The sequence below is a fragment of the Hyaena hyaena genome, unplaced genomic scaffold (genome assembly GCF_003009895.1).
Source record: "Hyaena hyaena isolate Hyena2069 unplaced genomic scaffold, ASM300989v1 scaffold_581, whole genome shotgun sequence".
NCBI lineage: Eukaryota > Metazoa > Chordata > Mammalia > Carnivora > Hyaenidae > Hyaena > Hyaena hyaena.
The window spans coordinates 216989-223728 of NW_024081215.1; positions in this window are offsets into that span (position 1 = coordinate 216989).

Here is a 6740-nt window from a genome sequence, read left to right on the forward strand (position 1 = left end):
CTACTACACCAAAATGATGATTCCATATTGTTGTTTCATTGCTTTCATCATTAATTCACAGCACTGTTTAATTATATTCATATAAACTAATCACCTAAAATATTGACAGCTGAAACTTCTAGTATGGTTTCATTTAAAACACTGAACTGTCACTTTGAGAAATCAACATTTGCCATTGTTGCTATAATCTGATTTGTATCCTTTACATGAGGTACTGATTCTTATTTCTTAAAGTTTGGATGGTAACTTACATATATTTTAACATGCGTGTACAAAAAATGACATGTTTAATCCCAGTTATATTTTTAGTAGCATTATGAATAGCATAGCAAAGTGGTGATCTCTTTCATTTACTTTTATAATTTCATAAAATGGAAACAGGGATACCTGGGTGACTCAGTCAGTTAAGCGGCCGACTTTGGCTCAGGTCATGATCTCGCAGTTCATGGATTCGAGCCTGGCATTGCGCTCTGTGCTGATAGCTCAGAGCCTGGAGCCTGTTTCAGATTCTGTGTCTCCCTCTCCCTCTGCCTCTCCCCCGCTCACGCTCTGTCTCTCTGTCTTTCAAAACATAAATAAATGTTAAAATTTTTTTTTAAAATTAAAAAAACTAAAATGGAAACAAAGATATAAGAAAACACCCCTTTAAATTTAGAGTCTAATTCAAATTTTAGCCAAATTACACTGAATTCATTATCTTTTTAAATAATGAAAAAAATAACCTTTACTTTGTAGCATTGTTGAGAAATTTAAATGTCAGGAAATGTTATTCAAACATGTAATTAGGCATTCAATAGTCCTTTTTATTTTCAAAATAAAGAATTTCTAAAAATCCAGGTCTGTGACCTATGTGAGATGTAGTGGTAATCCTGAAATGTCTCATGTACTAGTCTTGTTGAAAGAAATAAGGTATACATATATAAGAACTGTTCACAAATGATGGTAATGTCTCTTTTTGTATGGACTCAAGCTTTTGAAGCAATGCTTTTTAAAATATGTTGAATGTAAGCAGATTAGAGAAAATCCTCCAATACAGAATAAAGCAGTGTTATACTATTAACTCTAATATTATCAGGTAGAATTGCCCGGGAAAACATCAGAGCATCTTTATGAATATCTGTGGACTGTTTTAAATCTAAGTAGTACACAGATGACAGGGAGTGTCATAAGCATCTGTAAGTATAATCAGAAAAGATTACTTCTGCTGTCAGTCAACAAATCATTGGTCATCTGATCCGTTGAGTTATATTATATGTGCAGAATTTTCATTGGTAGATATATAAAGAATAATTTCAAAAGTAAAATATATCTATACAGAAAAACTACTGGTCAATCATAAAAACTATTTTCTGGTTTGGGTGACTTGAATGATTATGGTGATAATACCTCTGACAGGATATATCAGAGAAAAAGCTATTTATGGGGAAAGATGATGAATTTTGACATGTTGATTCTAAGGTCCCTTATAAGTATCAAAATAAATGTCTAGGAGAAGCTATTGAGAACTTTGCTGTGGGTGTTTAGACCTCCCCCCTACCCTGCATACATACCAAAAGGAGCAATTGAATCTTTAGTAATATACTAATCCATCACTTTTTCAGGATATATGACTTTTACTTAATATAAGCCTCATTTTTTAAGCCTCATGTTTTCTTAAATAAATATATTTCTGGTTTTACAATTCCAGTATATTGATCAAGTTAACTTTTACTAACTATCATATTGCTTGTAGTCTTTTAATTAAAATTTGTAATACGAGGTAAGGCTCTATTCTTCTATTTACATCCCTGAGCTTCCTTTTATTCTCTGTTTTTTTCCTTCTTGAAAATAAACTTTTGTAAGTTTTTGATAAGTTCAGAAAAAGATCTGTTAGAAGATTGACTTTGTATGTATTAGAGCTATAAATTTTATTATGGAGAACTTTTAGTTTTCCAGAAACATATCTTTTTTATTTAACTAAACTTAAAATTTCTTTTCACTAAATATACATTTTTTATGAAGCAGGCACTATTAATTTTATTGCTATATACACACACATATTTTTCTATGGGCGGGGACTTGAAAAATTACATATTATATTTTCTTAAGATGTGAGAGATGACTATTAATATTTTGAATATATGTGTGTATATTTTATTTTCTAGGCACTTCATAGTCCCACAAATACTCATAACCCTTAGCAAAATCCTTAGATATTGCCATATTCTAAAAGCAAATTTTGTAAGAAAAAAAGAAAAATTTTTTAAAAATTAAAAAAACCCAACTTCAACACTTCCTGTGATGTTAGAAATGGGGTGTTGGGAAAAGTATGGAAGTTAGAATGAGCAAAATTTAGAAAATAAAAACGTGGAGTGCTGAAAAAATATTTTTGAGGAGGAGGAGACATTGGAAGGAATAATAAAAAAGTTCAATTTTTCATTAAAAGGAGCCACTGTAGAGAGAAGAAGAGCAAGATCCGATAATTAATCAGATAATGGATAATCAGGCGAGTGCTCAAGAAGCCAGACACGATCAGGCAGCGGAAGAGGGTACGGCGTTCCAGAAGAAACAGGGAAAAGAATAGAAGCAACAAAAAGATAGCAATGTTTACAAATAAATTTGTAGGTGTTATTGCAGAAATATATATAAAAAAAGTTTTTGACTGATGGCTGTTTTTTTCTTTGTGCAAGAGATGTAGTTGTTATTTTTCTTACTAAACCAACATTTCTGTTCTCTCTTAGAATAGTGATTTTTATAAGGTTGGATTTATATTAGACTCTTTCTTGGTAACTTTATAGAACTACACAATGCAATATTGTGTTTTCAAACTTCTTTTTTTAAAATGGGCTTTAAAAGTCTCATACAAGTACTAGCATTAAAATGATTTGAGCAGTTTGATTTTTAAAGTACCTAAGCGTCTATGGAATTGGAAAGTTTGTCAGTCCCATTTATATTCCATCGACTCTTGGACAATTTGTCAATGTCAGAATTTGTGCACTGTATTCACAGTTGTCTCTGTGCCATTATGCTTTTAAAGATTACATTATGTTACAGTGTATTCAATTCCCTCAAGCAAGAAATAGGATGGCTTCCTATAGGTAAAAATATTTATTTTTACTTTCAAACTGATCATTTCTGTCTTCTATCCTTGCCTTTTACTGGTTTTCAATTGTAGATGTGGTGTTAAGGAATGAATTGCATCTTGAGGCTTGTATATAAAATAGAATGTGGGTGCAAATAGAGTTTGCAGAAACTTCATTGTTAATTGAGTGCTGACATTTGATAGAATTTTACTACTTTTACTTTGATTGCCAATGGCCATGGGAGTAGCTTATCCTCAAAAAAAAAAAAAAAATAGAGCATATCTCAGGCAAAAAAGAAAAAAAAAGGAAAAAAAACGAAAATAATCTTTCTTTCAGGTACATTTGGACAATATAGGTACCATAATGCAGGGAAAGAGACAAACAAAAGGATCTTTATTATAGGAAACAGAATCTCAGACAGGAAAAACTGATTCATAGTCTCAAAAATATGAAGCCAGTCTCACATAATCTCTATGTTTTCTAGTCTTTCATATTGCTTAGCTAGGAAGAGGTAATCCAGGTATGTAACTATTCTGCATTAATAATATTCTAGAGTTTAGAAACCTTAATTTTGAGAGAAAAAAAGTCACAGTTTTTTATCCACTTCTATATTCATCTATTTCCCCCTCAAAAATAATGAATATCCCTAGTAACCAGATTGGGATCTTTAAAAGTCTTTCAGTCTAAAAGTAACCAGAGCTCCTTAGTCTCATGCCAAGTAAGGATCAAGACATTTACAAGTTTGGATATCATGTGTTCATTAAAAAAAAGCATCTTTAAAATTGTAATCAGTATCCCTGACATACCTATTACTGGAGACTTATCTGAAGAGCATTGGCTTAAAAATCTAAAAACTGTGGAAAATGCATCAAATTCTGTGAGTTAGTGTTAAAACAGACCTGACAACACAAAAGTTAAATGAATGAATGAATGATTGAATGAATAAAAATGTTCTACATAACCTAAAATCAGAGTTTTCCAGGGATTTGATGGAAAACTCTGATGAAAGTAAATTGGCAATTGTATTCTCTTCATCTCTTCCTTAGGCAAAAAGACTGAAAAAAAAAAAAGTCCATATTGTCTTCTTGGGCAGTCTCTGGAACAGGCTTATGAAGTTTACCAAATAGGGGTAAGTAGCATTCCTCCTATTTTATGTTCCTTCTTATTTTCTTTCCCAGAAACAAACAAACAAACAAACAAAACCAAAAAACCAAAAAAACTGTTGAATAGAACTTCCCAGTACCAGATGCCTGCCTGCAGGTAGGGCCATTCTCAGCATTTTTTGGTCTCTAACAATCTATGGTTTCCCCACCGTCCTTCACATGTTTCTTTCCTTATTCCCCAAATACGGTCTGGACATTTTCTTCTCCATATCCTGGGATGCCTTCAATTTCTTCTCTGAACCTCCTCGTGGTTCCAGTGCTTTGCAGCATTCAGACCCTGCATGTTCAATCTCGTCTCTATATTCTATCCCTCCTTTCTCTTTTCTCTTGGACTATTGTCTTCTCTTCTTTCCTTTTTCTATTCTGTCTTCTTTCTCTTTTCTTCATTGCCTTCTTTCTCTTCTCTGTTACTTTATTCATTAGGCTTGAGGCCAGGCAAAGGCAGACCTAAGCCCCTCAGTTCAATGCTTGTAGAAGAGACCACAGTCTCTGTGGCCCTTAGGTCAATTTAAATAATAATAATGAATAACAATTTAACTGTTGCGATAATTTAACTTTTCTACCTAAACCAGGCCATAAAATAATTGTCAAACCACTGTTAGATATCAATCTCTGGCCTATTATCCAATGGCCTTGGAGTGGAGCATCATTATGCATATATTCATGCTGATAGAATGCAATGGGTGCAGCAGTCTGCCTAGATAGGGCTAAAGCTGAGGCCGATGATGACGCATGTACACAAAGGGCTATTGGTATATGCTTTTATTAAGCATGCACAATTTGTACTGTTTTAGTATATAACTTAAATTATTTTTATAGTTTCCCCTTTGTCTTTAAGTTTACAAACTTTTCAATAAACTAATTTAAGCATGCCAGTTTGTCAAATGTGTTTATTTCTTTGATCTGAAACAGATATAGTATCACCATTACATATATTTCCCTTAGAGTTCCACATTTGCTATTATGCATGAGAAAGGTTTCCCTCTTCTGAAATCAGAAAAAAATATTCAACTTTATTTTCTACTCATTTTGCAGTTCATCTCTTTCACTTAAATTATTAATCAATCTTTAATGTATTTTAGAATATGCAATGTAATTAGCTACTTTTTTGCACATCAAAAAATGCTTAGAAGTTCTAATGCCATTTATTCAATAAATGTTCTTTCTGATCTAGCTAATATCTACATTGCTTATAAATATAGTTTTGAAATATAAAATTGGCCTGTTTCTGAGATATCTAATCACAGTCATCAATCTGTCAATTGACTCATGTGGAACAGAAAAAGAAAAATATTATTGAACATTTATGGTATATTTAATACCAATTTGGGGAAGTTCCTTCTTATATTAGTTTTCTATTCCTATGTCCCAAATTATCACAAACTTAGCAGCTTAACTTATTATTTCATGGTTCGGTGGGACAGGTGTTTTGGCATGGCTTACGTGGGTCTTCTGCTGAGAGTTTCACAAGGCTGAAACCAAGCTTTGGTCTAGGCTGCATTCCCATCTGGGGCCCGGACTAGGGAAGAATTCATTTCCAAGCTTGTTTACATTGTTGGCAAGAACTCAGTTCCATGAACTTATGGAACTCAAGTCTCCATTGTTTTGATTGCAGAAGGTCAAGTGGCTCTCAAGTCTTAGAAGTTACTCTTAGGTTTGAACCATATGACCCATTCTACAATGTGACAATTTATTGTTTTCAAATTAGCAGGAGAATCTCTGGCTTTAGAACTCTCTCTTGAGGAAGAGCTCAGAATTTGCTTCTTTAAGGGTACATGTAATTAGTTCAGGCCCATCCAAGGTAATCTCCCTTTGGATAACTCAATGTCAACTGATAAATAACCCAATTATGGGAGTAAAATCATATCATATTCCCACCTACACTCAAGAAGAAGGAATTACACAGGATGTGTATATCAGGGGCTGCAAGTCTTGGGTATTAAATTAGAATTTTGGCTACCCCATTTCTCATTTTTTATTCACTCCAAAATATGTATTTATAGAATATTATGTGGAAGATATTGTGGTAAAACATAATCCTTATCGTTAGAGCTATTTCATAGTCTAATCTTATTCAAGATGTTTTGAGCTAGTCTTTCCATTTTTACTCCCTGATGAATCTTAAACCTCTTTGTAGTTCTTGATGAAATTTTGATTTTCAATTTTTTTCTTTTTCTTTATGCTTATTTATTTTTGAGACAGAGAGAGACAGAGCACGAGCTGGGGAGTGGCAGAGAGATAGGAAGACACAGAATCTCAAACAGGCTCCAGGCACAGAGCCCCATGTGGGACTTGAAGCCATGGACAGGGAGATCATGACATGAGCCAAAGTCAGACGTCTAACCAACTGAGCCACTCAGGCGCCCCTTGATTTTCATTTCTTGTTTTCATTTCTTGCAAGTTTATGGCTTGCAGTTCTTGTCACACAGATATATGGTTCTGTTTTACTACTATAAAAGGAACAATAGGGTACAATAGGAAATTGTACCTATTTTTTTCCCTATATCTATTTAAT